We start from the raw sequence: 14,957 nt of genomic DNA on the forward strand, positions 1-14,957 counted from the left end.
TAAGCATGAATTATCGAAAACTTTAAAATGACCATAACTCCTTAAATATTGAGTTTTCGGCGTTTTAGCTATTATTGTGATCAGTTAACTCCTAAATATTGAGTTTTCGGCGTTTTTTAGCTATTATTTGTGGATCAGTTATTTATGCATGAATTATCGAAAACATTAAAATGGACATAATCCTTAAATATTGAGGTTTTCGGCGTTTTTAGCTATTATTTGTGATCCACTTTTTTAAGCATGAATTATTGAAAACTTTAAATGGCCATAACTCCTTAAATATTGAGTTTTCGGCGTTTTTAGCTATTATTTATGATCAGTTATTTAAGCATGAATTATCCAAAACTTTAAAATGGCCATAACTCCTTAAATATTGAGTTTTCGGCGTTTTTAGCTATTATTTGTGATCAGTTATTTAAGCATGAATTATCGAAAACATTAAAATGGACATAATTCCTTAAATATTGAGTTTTCGGCGTTTTTAGCTATTATTTGTAATCACTTTTTAAGCATGAATTATCGAAAACTTTAAAATGGCCATAACTCCTTAAATATTGAGTTTTCGGCGTTTTTAGCTATTATTTGTGATCAGTTATTTAAGCATGAATTATCGAAAACTTTAAAATGGTTATAACTCCTTAAATATTGAGTTTTCTGCGTTTTTAGCTATTATTTGCGATCAGTTATTTAAGCATGAATTATCCAAAACTTTAAAATGACCATTACTCCTTAAATATTGAGTTTTCGGCGTTTTTAGCTATTATTTGTGATCAGTTATTTAAGCATGAATTATCGAAAACTTTAAAATGACCATAACTCCTTAAATATTGAGTTTTCGGCGTTTTTAGCTATTATTTTTGATCACTTTTTTAAGCATGAATTATCGAAAACTTTAAAACGACCATAACTCCTTAAATATTGAGTTTTCTTCGTTTTTAGCTATTATTTGTGATCAGTTATTTACGCATGAATTATCGAAAACTGTAAAATGGCCATAACTCCTTAAATATTGAGTTTTCGGCGTTTTTAGCTATTATTTGTGATCAGTTATTTAAGCATGAATTATCGAAAACTTTAAAATGGCCATAACTCCTTAATATTGAGTTTTCGGCGTTTTTAGCTATTATTTGTGATCAGTTATTTAAGCATGAATTATCGAAAACTTTAAAATGGCCATAACTCCTTAAATATTGAGTTTTCGGCGTTTTTAGCTATTATTTGTGATCAGTTATTAAGCATGAATTATCGAAAACTTTAAAATGGCCATAACTCCTTAAATATTGAGTTTTCGGCGTTTTTAGCTATTATTTGTGATCAGTTATTTAAGCATGAATTATCGAAAACTTTAAAATGACCATAACTCCTTAAATATTGAGTTTTCGGCGTTTTTAGCTATTATTGTGATCAGTTATTTAAGCATGAATTATCGAAAACTTTAAAATGACCATAACTCCTTAAATATTGAGTTTTCGGCGTTTTTAGCTATTATTTTTGATCACTTTTTTAAGCATGAATTATCGAAAACTTTAAAACGACCATAACTCCTTAAATATTGAGTTTTCAGCGTTTTTAGCTATTATTTGTGATCAGTTATTTAAGCATGAATTATCGAAAACTTTAAAATGGCCATAACTCCTTAAATATTGAGTTTTCGGCGTTTTTAGCTATTATTTGTGATCAGTTATTTAAGCATGAATTATCGAAAACTTTAAAATGGCCATAACTCCTTAAATATTGAGTTTTCGGCGTTTTTAGCTATTATTTGTGATCACTTTTTTAAGCATGAATTATCGAAAACTTTAAAATGGCCATAACTCCTTAAATATTGAGTTTTCGGCGTTTTTAGCTATTTTTTGTGATCACTTTTTTAAGCATGAATTATCGAATACTTTAAAATGGCCATAACTCCTTAAATATTGAGTTTTCGGCGTTTTTAGCTATTATTTGTGATCAGTTATTTAAGCATGAATTATCGAAAACTTTAAAATGACAATAACTCCTTAAATATTGAGTTTTCGGCGTTTTTAGCTATTATTTGTGATCAGTTATTTAAGCATGAATTATCGAAATCTTTAAAATGACAATAACTCCTTAAATATTGAGTTTTCGGCGTTTTTAGCTATTATTTGTAATCACTTTTTAAGCATGAATTATCGAAAACTTTAAAATGGCCATAACTGTTTAAATATTGAGTTTTCGGCGTTTTTAGCTATTATTTGTGATCAGTTATTTAAGCATGAATTATCGAAAACTTTAAAATGGCCATAACTCCTTAAATATTGAGTTTTCGGCGTTTTTAGCTATTATTTGTGATCTCTTTTTAAGCATGAATTATCGAAAACTTTAAAATGACCATAACTCCTTAAAGCATGAATTATCGAAAACTTTAAAATGACCATAACTCCTTAAATATTGTGTTTTCGGCGTTTTTTAGCTATTATTTGTGATCACTTTTTTAAGCGTGAATTATCGAAAACTTTAAAATGGCCATAACTCCTTAAATATTGAGTTTTCGGCGTTTCAAGCTATTATTTGTGATCAGTTATTTAGACATGAATTATCGAAAACTTGAAAATGGTCATAACTCCTTAAATATTGAGTTTTCGCCGTTTTTAGCTATTATTTGTAGTCACTTTTTTAAGCATGAATTATCGAAAACTTTAAAATGGCCATAACTCCTTAAATATTGAGTTTTCGGTGTTTTTAGCTATTATTTGTGATCAGTTATTTAAGCATGAATTATCGAAAACTTTAAAATGGCCATAATTCCTTAAATATTGAGTTTTCGGCGTTTTTAGCTATTATTTGTGATCACTTTGTTAAGCATGAATTATCGAATACTTTAAAATGGCCATAACTCCTTAAATATTGAGTTTTCGGCGTTTTTAGCTATTATTTGTGATCACTTTTTTAAGCATGAATTATCGAAAACTTAAAATGGCAATAGCTCCTTAAATATTGAGTTTGACAATAACTCCTTAAATATTGAGTTTTCGGCGTTTTTAGCTATTATTTGTGATCACTTTTTTAAGCATGAATTATCGAAAACTTAAAATGGCAATAGCTCCTTAAATATTGAGTTTGACAATAACTCCTTAAATATTGAGTTTTCGGCGTTTTTAGCTATTATTTGTAATCACTTTTTAAGCATGAATTATCGAAAACTTTAAAATGGCCATAACTGTTTAAATATTGAGTTTTCGGCGTTTTTAGCTATTATTTGTGATCAGTTATTTAAGCATGAATTATCGAAAACTTTAAAATGGCCATAACTCCTTAAATATTGAGTTTTCGGCGTTTTTAGCTATTATTTGTGATCTCTTTTTAAGCATGAATTATCGAAAACTTTAAAATGACCATATCTCCTTAAAGCATGAATTATCGAAAACTTTAAAATGGCCATAACTCCTTAAATATTGAGTTTTCGGCGTTTTTAGCTATTATTTGTGATCACTTTTTTAAGCATGAATTATCGAAAACTTTAAAATGACCATAACTCCTTAAATATTGAGTTTCGGCGTTTTTAGCTATTATTTGTGATCAGTTATTTTAGCATGAATTATCGAAAACTTAACAAGTAAAAAAACATTAAGTTCGGCCGGACCAAACTTTTAATACCCTCCACCTTAGGGTAAAGGAAACATTAGAAGAAATGTGGCAAAAACCATTAAAATGCCGAATATCGGGAGGTACCGTTATATGTGGGCTCTACCAAATCGTGGACCTACACATGCAAGGTTCCGCCAACGGAGCTAGAACCCACTATGACCTACAAATACCAATTTTCAGACAAATACGTGAAAAAAGGGGCAAAAATCATCAAATTACCGAATATCGGGAGGTACCGTTATATGGGGGCTATACCAAAACGTTGACCTATAATTACAATGACTCGCCACACGAACTGGGACCCATTATGATCTACAACTACCAAATTTTCAGTGAAATTCGTGAAAAAATCAGTCAAAAATCATCAAAATACCGAATATTGGGAGCTACCGTTATATGGGGACTATACCAAAACGTGGACCTATACATACAATGTTTCGCCACACGAACTAGGACCCATTATGACTCACAAATACCAATTTTTACACAAATCAGTGAAAAAATGTTGCAAAAAACCATCAAAATACCGAATATCGGGAGGTACCGTTATATGGGGGCTATACCAAATCATGGACCCATACATGCAATGTTTCGCCACCGGAGCTGGAACTCATTATGACCAACAAATACCAATTTTTAGACAAATCCGTTAAAAACTGTGGCAAAAATAATCAAAATATCGAATATCGGGAGGTACCATTATATGAAGGCTATACCAAACGTGGACCTATACATGCTATGTTTTGCCACACATACAGGGACCCGTTATGACCTACAAATACCGTTTTTCAGACAAATCCGTTAAATAATGTGGCATAAATCATCAAAATACCGAATATCGGGAGGTACCGTTATATGGGGACTATACCAGAACGTGGACCGATATATCTTATTTTCAATACCAACCATCCTAGACACAATACCAATTGCTCTGCTAAATTTTGGCGCTCTACGTCAAATAATGTGGGCTGTATCGTGATTTCAACAGACAGACGGACAGACAGACAGACGGACAGACAGACGGACAGACAGACAGACGGACAGACAGACAGACGGACAGACAGACAGACGGACATCGTTAGATCGACTTAGAATTTTATGCTGATTATGAATATATATACTTTATGGGGTCTACGACGAATATTTAAGGATGTTACAAACGGAATTACAAAGTTAATATACCCTCCTTTCCAAGGTGGAGGGTATAAAAATGACCATAACTCCTTAAATATTGAGTTTTCGGCGTTTTTAGATATTATTTGTGATCACTTTTTTAAGCATAAATTATCGAAAACTTTAAAATGGCCATAACTCCTTAAATATTGAGTTTTCGGCGTTTTTAGCTATTTTTGTGATCACTTTTTTAAGCATGAATTATAGAAAACTTAAAAATGACCATAACTCCTTAAATATTGAGTTTTCGGCGTTTTTAATTATTGTTTGTGATCACTTTTTTAAGCATGAATTAATTAGAAAACTTTAAAATGGCTATAACTCCTTCAATATTGAGTTTTCGGCGTTTTTAGCTATTATTTGTGATCAGTTATTTAAGCATGAATTATCGAAAACTTTAAAATGGCCATAACTCCTTAAATATTGAGTTTTCTGCGTTTTTAGCTATTATTTGTGATCACTTTTTTAAACTTTAAAAAACTTTAAAATGGCCATAACTCCTTAAATATTGAGTTTTCGGCGTTTTTAGCTATTATTTGTGATCAGTTATTTACGCATGAATTATCGAAAACTTTAAAATGGCCATAACTCCTTAAATATTGAGTTTTCGGCGTTTTTAGCTATTATTTGTGATCAGTTATTTAAGCATGAATTATCGAAAACTTTAAAATAGCCATAACTCCTTAAATATTAAGTTTTCGGCGTTTTTAGCTATTATTTGTGAACACTTTTTTAAGCATAATTTATCGAAAACATTGAAATGGCCATAACTTATTATGGCCTTCAGTTATGTAGTCGTGAATTATTGCAAAATTTAAAAATGGCCATAACTCCTTAAATATTTAGTTTGTAGCTATTATTTGTGATCAGTTATTTATATATGAAAATTGCAGGATGGTGCAGTTGCCTCAATTCGTATTCCGCACCAATTAAAGAAGATGTGTGAACGTATGCTCAGTGTATGATACAGGCCCACATAACGCGCTGCATTCTGAAATTTGGAAATAAGATTACTAATGAATTGTATGATGCAGATAGTTATGGACATTTTAACTAATGTGTATTAAGTGGTAATAAATTTGGTACAATTTGGATTTGAGTGAGTCAAAAGAGCTGGTATCCTGAAATTTGAGATTAGAGTGTAGGCTTGAGATGGGAGTGTAGGCTTGGGATATGGAGATAGTTTTAGAAATTTGTACTTATGTGTACGAAAAGTACTTAATGGTGCCAAATTTGGAATTCTGGAATGGTGAAATTTGGAATACTGCTTGAAATCTGAAAGTCGGCATTTGAATCACTTTTAGTGTATAGGGTTGAGATTTTAAGGTGGATTTAGAAATACATACTAAACGATACAAAATTTTAGTTTTGGGTAAGGTGTTGAGTTGGAAGTCTACGATTTGACATTGGGATAACCTTTTTGGCAGGGAATTTTGAAATACGTACTAAAACATACGAAGGATTAGAGCTGGAAATCTGAAGTCTGTAGTCCAGAGTCTTTGACGTCGTGTAAGATAGACAAACTGTAGGGTTTTTCGAAATTCGATATACGTGTACCAATAGTACTAAAATGCAATAAATTTGGTACCATTTGAAATTATGTAAACGGATGGTGATAATAACTTGAAATTTGGTATGAGAATCAATTCATGGAAATCAGGTTGATACAAGTAAGTGGTTTTCTTCCGCATCATTGCTGGCATACTTATTAAAGTATCTTCCCGCAGATTCCTCGTAAAGCTTTGCTTGAGCTTGATTTATTAGGGTCTCTCGCCGTAAAACCCTTGTTAATTCTTAAAAACTTCACGTATCCTGGCTCACAGGTCCTACTGCCTTAAAATTCTTACACATCCTTGTATGAGTACTTACCAAAGTCTTTCATATTGCAATCCTGGTATATCATTATAATCGTCCTGTATCCTGGCTTAAATTCTTATTAAAATCTCTTGCTCTAGATTCTTGTAAATCCTTGCTTTGGCACTCTTGGAGTTTTTTTGCATTAGAATTAGTCCGCATCCTTATCGTCGTCGTATAATCCTTGCTTCAGAACTGTTCAAAGTCTCTCACAGTGTCCTCCCATGTCCTGGGTTGTGCTCATACCAGGTGTCCTGTATATTATCTATCTAAACATTATATTCTCTCGCCGAAGGTTCCTTATAAATTCTAGGAATCCACCCATTTCCTGACTCAAGTACTTACTAAGGCTTCCTGTCGAAGAATTCTTGTACATCCTTGTTTGCGATCTTCTTAGCGACGCTCACAAATCTGGCATATCTGGCATATTAGAAGTTCTAAATGGTACTAAACTTGGTATTGGATGAAGGAATAGAGCTGAGATCTGAATTTTCATATTGAGGTCTCTCTTGGTATCTGGAATTGTAATATGGAGATGAAATTTGACATAGATGTCTCCGTTGGTGTCTGTGCTTTTGATATGGAGGTGGTTTTGGAAACATATGCTATAATTGTTCGAAAAGTACTAAGTGGTATTAAAATGGCTTTTGGGGTAAGGGATAGAATTGGAATACCGAAATTTGATATTGTTATAGTCTTCCCATATGCATACTTGAATACTACCATAACAGAATTCATGTATATCCTTATTTGAAAAGTTATTAGGACCTCTTGCAATAGAGTCCGTCTGTATCCAGTATTTCGTTCTGTTGGTGAAATCACTTGAACATCATCTATATATTTATTAAGGAATCTCGCAGAAGAAACCTTTTAAACCCGCTGAATTCTCCCTCAACTTTGTACGAGTACTTATTAAGCTCTTTTCTCTGAACTTCTGTGACTAATTCTTTGACCACTATGACCTCTCTGCAGGTAAGAGTAGCAACCTATAATGAATGATAGATAATTTCAACAGAATATATCCAAGCTTTTTATACCCTCCACCATACTATGGAGGGTATATTAACTTAGTCATTGCGTTTGTAATTCCTCGAAATACTCATGTCAGACCCAACAAAGTATATATATTCTTGATCAGCGTAAAATTCTAAGTCGATTTAGCCATGTCCATCTGTCTGTCTGTCCGTCTGTTGTAATCACGCTATCTTTCGAACGAATTGAGATAGGTCCAAGTTTTCATATAGCTCCCATTTAATGGTACCTCCCGATATTCGGTATTTTTATGATTTTGGCGACATTATTCACCGGAATTATTTCAAAATCGGTATTTGAAGTTTGAAATGGATACTACAGCCTATGACAGAAAATTATATGTGCAAGTCCACGTCTTCGTAGAGCCCCCATATAACGGTACCTCCCGATATTCGGTATTTTGATGATTTTAGCGACACTATTCACCGGAATTGTTTCAAATTTGGTATTTGAGATTCGTAATGAATACTACAGCCTATGACAGAAAATTATCTGTGCACGTCCACGTCTTCGTAGAGCCCCCATATAACGGTACCTCCTGATATTCGGTAAATGTATTTATATATAAATTATGTATTTAGTGTTCGTAATGGGAACTACAGTCTGTGCCAGAAAATTCTCTATGCAGGTCCAGGTCTTCGTATAGCCCCCATATATCAGTACCTCCCTATATTCGATATTTTGAAGAGTTTAGGTACAATACCCACCGAAATTGTTTGAGATGTCGTATTTGACGTTCGTAATGGATGCTATAGCCTGTGACAGAAAATTGTCTATGTTGGTCCAGGTCTTCGCACAGCTCCGATATAACGGTACCTCCCTATATACCATATTTTGGTGATTTTAGCTTCACCGTTTATTTCAAGTTTCGAATTTGAATATGGTAATGGCTTATGACAAACAATGCCTATGTAGGTACACGTCGTATAGACCCCAATATAACGGCTATATTCAGTATTTTTAAAATTTTAACAGAATTTTTAAGGATTTTATTTTTTGAAAATTTTTATATTCGTTCCAAATGATGGAGGGTATTCAAAGTTCGGCCCGGTCGAACTTACTGCTTTTTTACTTTAATTATTTCTATCCTATTTTCTTATATAATAAATGTAAAGTATATCCGTTAATCCTTGTCATTTCCTATAACCTATGCCCCAAAATTTTCAAACCTTTTACAACAATGATGTTTTGGAATCGACATCATTCAATGAAATGTTCATTTTAGTTACGGGGAAAAACAAGAGAGTACAAAAAAGGGGATATGTAGATTTATTAAATTCCTCTTTTTGTTAGCTGTCACATATGTCAGTGTGGCGGCAAGGTGGGGCAGGGGGTAGTTCTATGTAAATGTCATTGTGTATTTGACTGGTACTTTCCCCCTCCGACTCTCCAGTGATTTTTTTATTCATTACTCCCCTCATTTTGCCGTTCATGCTACCTACCTACCTAGGTATCTATCAATCTGTTTGACTATGATTGATGTTGGAAAATTCCGTCATTCTCATACATACATACTTACATATGTATGTGTGTGTGAATTTTCTTTTCTTCAGTATCAAATTATTTACATATCTGTACATGAAGTCTGCTGGGTGTGTGTGTGTGTGTATTTACATATCTTTAGTTGTCAAAGATTGATATGGGGGATACTACATTGACAGTCAAACATAGAAAAAACATCGATGGATTGCAGAGGAAAAAGGCGAAGAGAGGAGGGGGGATAAAATAAAACATACCTTTATATTCGTGTACCTACCTATATATATATATCCTGGAATGCCGGGTATTGTAAAGTTATGCATACAAACATCCAATAAAACAACTCTATTATTATTCGACAAACAAATTTTTTTTCTTTTCTTATGAACTTTGGATTGTGGTAAGGTAATGTAGTTTTGCCGAAGTCAGTTAGAATACATCGATTTGTGTTTAGAAAAATGTCAAAGGACATGTTTACATTTTTTCTATGGGGGAAGATTTTTGAGATCTATAATACATTTCCGGGCATGGCTGGCGAACATGGTTTCATTACCAATTCTTAAAATGAATTATATATTTTCCGGTATATACCTTAGGACTATGGATATAGAGATTAGAACAATGCGAAAATCCTTTGTATTTGAGAAAACAGTAGATCTAGAACTCTTAAATTTGGAATAAAGATCACTGATGGTGTGTATAATGGATGTACCAAAAGGGTTTTGAAAATTCGCACGAAAGGTACTAAAATGTACTGCATTTTGTACAATTTCGTTTCATGTAAACAGTTACAGCTAAAAACTTGAAATTTGGAATGGGAATCAAGGTTGACGAATAGGGTCGGTGTACGGTAGTTTTGTAGTTTTGTAAGTGTGTACTCGTGTATACGAAAAGCACTAAACGGTACTAAATTTAGTACAATTTGAATTTGCTGAAATGGATGGAGCTGGAATCCAGAATTTTGAAATTAACATTTATTTTCGAATTTTTTACTTATGTGCACCAAAAGTACTAAATGGTACTAAATTTGGTTAAATTTCGTTTTGAGTGAATCGATAGAGCCGGAATGCTGAAATTTGGAAAAATGATTATTATTACAATTGCATTGTAGGACTAAGTTTTGTCAGAAGTAGGAAGTTTTGGAAAATTGTACTAAATTTGGTACAATAAAAGTTTTGGGAGAGCCGTTAGAGTTGGAATCCTAAAATTTGGAAATAAGATTTCCATTGGGCCCTATGATGCAGGCAGTTTTGAAAATTTGTACTTAAGTGTACTATATGGTACTAACTTTGGTATAATTTGGATTTGGGTGAAACAATAGAGCTGGCATTCTGAAACTTAGAAAATTCGTACTTATGTGTACTAAATGGTACTAAATTTGGTAAAAATTGGAATTGTGATAAGCCAATGGAGCTGGAGTGTCACTGATGGAGTACAGGGTACATGTACCAAAGGGTTTTGGAAATTCGAACTTAAAGGTTACGAGAAGTTCTATAATGGTAAAAAACTTCTAATAGTGTACCGTTTGATATTATGTGCGCGGAAAGAGTTAAAAACTTGAAATTTGGTATGAGAATCAAGTTTGGAAAGTGAGTTTGGCATATGAAGGTGGTTCTGGAAATGTGTACTAAGAGTGCGAACTATTTTAAATGGTACTAAATTTTTGAATAGTTTATTTTGGAATGAATGGATGAAGATGATATTTTGAAAGTTTGTATTGGGTATGTTTGTGACAAAGAGGTGGTTTTGGAAATATGTACTACAAGTGCACGAAAAGTACTTAATAGTACTACGTATCGTACAATTTCGCTTTGGGTACCTGTTCACCTTTATATCTGAAACTTGGTATTAGGGTCGATGTTAAAGTATAGCCTTGACATACAAAGGTGATTTTGGAAAAGTGTACTATAATTGCACGATAAGTACTGTATAGTACTAAATGTGGTATTAGGTGAAGGGATGGAAATAAAATTCTTTGATTTTTTTATTTACACTTTATTTAGTATATGTGATATATGATTTGGCAGTCATTTCGGAACTGTATTCTATAATTGTCTGAAAAGTACTGAGTGGTACTAAATTTAGTAGTGGGTGAGGGGATAGAGCTGAAATTCCGAAATTGGATACAAAGAGGTCTGTTGGTATCTGGAAATGAGATATGGTGGTAGTTTTAGAAATGTGTACTATAATTGCACGAAAAGTACTAAATAGTACTATATTTGGTATTGGTGATATCTTAAATTTAGTATTAGCCTAGACATATGGAGATGGTTTTCGAAATGCATTCCATAATTGTACGATAAGTACTATATGGTACTAAATTTTTTTTTAGATGAGGAAATAGAGCTGAAATCCTCAAATTTAATATTGAGGTATACTAAAAGTACTAAATTATATTGTTATGTGGCATTGGGTGAAGGGATAAGACTGAAATTTTCTAACTTGATATTGAGGTCTCTGTCGGTATCTGTGTTTGAGATTTGATGGTGGCTTGGACGTGCGCCCAATATTTGTACGAAAAGTACTAAATGGTACTAAGTTTGGTATTCAGTAAGATATAGGGCTGAAATCGTCAAATTGGGTATTGAGGTACAAAGGATTGAGATACGGATGTGTACGAAAAGTTCTAAACTTGGTATTGGTTGAAGAGACCTATCTGATATCTTGAAATTTGTTATTGGGGTCACTGTTGATGTCTGCGGTTAAGATATGGAGTTGATTTGTTCGAAAATAACAATATTGTACTAAATTTGGTATGGGTGAAGGGATAGAGCAGAAATCCTGAAATTTGGTATTGAGGCCTCTATTGGTATCTGGAATTTATATATGGATATGATTTCGGAAATCTGTACTATAATTGTACGAAAAGTGCTAAATTGTACTAAATTTGGCATTGGGAGAAGGAAAAGAGCTGAAAAATTGAAATTTGATAATGGTTTCTTGCATTTAAATATATGGAAACGTAAAAATAGTTTTGGACAAAAAAATTGGATATGGGTTCATTGTTAAATAGTTTTACTAATCTCCTCCTCTGTAAACTTCAAAATAAAAGGGTTTGAAGATTTTGATTTATGTAAAAGGTAACCATTTTCCAATTGTTTTTAAAAAAAGAAGAAAAACTTGAAGAATATATAAAACCTTGATAGTTTGAAAATGTTGTGCGATGTATGAAGTTTTAATTAAAAAAATCGACAAACTAAGCAAATTGTGCAATTTGAATACTAACAAGTAAAAAAGCAGTAAGTAACTTTTAATACCCTCCACCATTTGGCACAAATTTGGCAATTTCAAAAAAAAGGAGAAAAATGAAATCCGTAAAAAATTCTGTTAAAATCTTAAAAATACCGAATGCCTATACGACGACGTGGACCTGCATAGGCAACTTTTGTCATAAGTTATTACAATATTTAAATGTGAAACGTGAAGAAAAATCTGTTTATAATGTAGCTAAAATCATCAAAATACCGAATATCGGGGGGGTACCGTTATATGGGGGCTATATGAAGACGTGGACCTGCACAGAAAATTTTCTGGCATGGGATGAAGTATCTATTACGAACTTCACATGCGAAATTTTAAAATATTCCGGTAAATAATGTCGCTAAAATCATCAAAATACCGAATATCGGGGGGTACGGTATATGGGAGCTATACGAAGACGTGAACCTACATTGCTCATTTTCTGTTTTATGCTGAAGTGTCTATTACGAACTTCAAATACCAAATTTGGAACGATTCCGTTAAATAATGTCGCTAAAATATTCCAAATACCTAATATCGTGGGGTACCGTTATATGGGGGCTATATGAAGACGTGGACCTGCACAGAAAATTTTCTGGCATGGGATGAATTATCCATTACGAACTTCACACGCGAAATTTTAAACAATTCCGGTAAATAATGTCGCTAAAATCGTCAAAATACCGAATATCGGGGGGTACGGTATATGGGGGCTATACGAAGACGTAGACCTACATTGCTCATTTTCTGTTTTATGCTGCAGTATCTATTACGAACTTCAAATGCCAAATTCGAAACAATTCCGGTGAATAATGTCGCTAAAATCATAAAAATACCGAATATCGAGAGGTACCGTTATATGGGGGATATATGATAACTTGAACCTACATGGCCCATTTACGAACTTAGCCCACTGGCAAAATATACTTGTTTGCAAAATTTTAGCCTTCTATCTCAATTTGTTCGAAAGATAGCGTAATTACAACAGACAGACACATAGACAGACAGATGGACATGGCTAAATCGTCTTAGAATTTTACGCTGATCAAGAATATATATACTTTGTTGGGTCTGACATGAGTATTTCCAGGAGTTGCAAACGGAATGACAAAATTAATATACCCTCCATAGTATGGTGGAGGGTATAAAAAGGCCTGATACGAATATGAAATTTTAAAGTGGACTTTTTGCTGACGAAGTATCGGGCACCTACTAGTACCTTTATAATTCTCCTGAATCCAGTCATGGATACTTTTTGAGTTATCTCGTCGTAGAATCCTTGTATATTCTTGCTTGAGAATTTATTAAAGTCTTTCAGAGTATGGCAATATATGGTTTGAATTATTTAATACGTTCGAAATTTGCCACATAAAAATTACGGTTATAGATTCCAGGTATCATTGGATAAAATGCTTTTTAGAACATTGCCCGTGACATGTCCGTCCATTCATCTTTCAGGCCGACCACTGCGCATTACACCTTTCGAAGGGAGTATCCGATTTGCAACAAACTTGTTATATTTTAATATTTTTTACCAAATTTGGATGAGTTTGGAGATAGGCAAAATCGGTCCACACTTTCTAGTAACTCCCCGATAAATGTTTGAAACTTTCCAAAAATATACAAATTCTATGCATGCACATCGTAATTCTATTAGGTAGACCAGGTTCAAACCTAGACAATATTGGCCCACTCTGATTTGTACCCCTCCTATAAAAGGCGAAAAATGTTGAATGGGAACTATCGTAATATGTGCAATCGAGATTCAATTGTCTTCAAACTTAATACATCCCAAAAATTATGTCCTACGTTAGAGGATATATCGAATATATTGGTCCACTTTTTCTGATATCTCCATCCCAAAAGTTAAATTTTTTTTATAAAACCAACGAAATTGTATGTTGTTGCAATGAAAATAAAAACTCATTTAGAACAGTTGAAATCACTGTTCAACGTTTTTAAGCCTGTGAATCCGAAAAAATGAGTCTACCCCACTTCTCGATATTTTTAGGCTTTTAACTACATTTTATTGACAGAATTGACTTGTATTACGGCATTTTATATTCGTCATCTTTTTGAACAATTCTATTAAAAATCAACAACATTTTGTTTGATAAAATGGTGGGCGATGAAGAATGAGTTTTGTTCGACACGTGTGTGTGCTTACAACACGTTCTGTCATCTCGGTTTGTTTAATTTATGCCTCTTCATTTCAATGCAATTTCTATCCATCTTTTGCCGGTATCTTTGGCATAATTTTTATGATGACTGAGGAAGAAAAAATGTGCACAAAATATGGAATTTGTTTGGATTGGCGGGTGTGGAATGTAAAATATTTGAAAAAAAATTTGGAATATAAAAATCGAAAAGAGATCAAATATTGCTGTAATTAAACAACAAACAACAACTATGAAGACAGTTACCTACACGTGGAGTTTTAGGTTAAAGGATGAGCGGTTGCCTTAAAGCGAAAAGGCTGAAGCTAGAATCTTGAAATTTTGTACGTGGAAATCGTAAATAGTCTTTGATATTGTGCAGGATAGACAAACTAAAAGGTTTTTCGAAATTCA

This window comes from Musca domestica, unplaced genomic scaffold, assembly GCF_030504385.1.
Source record: "Musca domestica strain aabys unplaced genomic scaffold, Musca_domestica.polishedcontigs.V.1.1 200, whole genome shotgun sequence".
In the NCBI taxonomy this organism is placed as follows: domain Eukaryota; kingdom Metazoa; phylum Arthropoda; class Insecta; order Diptera; family Muscidae; genus Musca; species Musca domestica.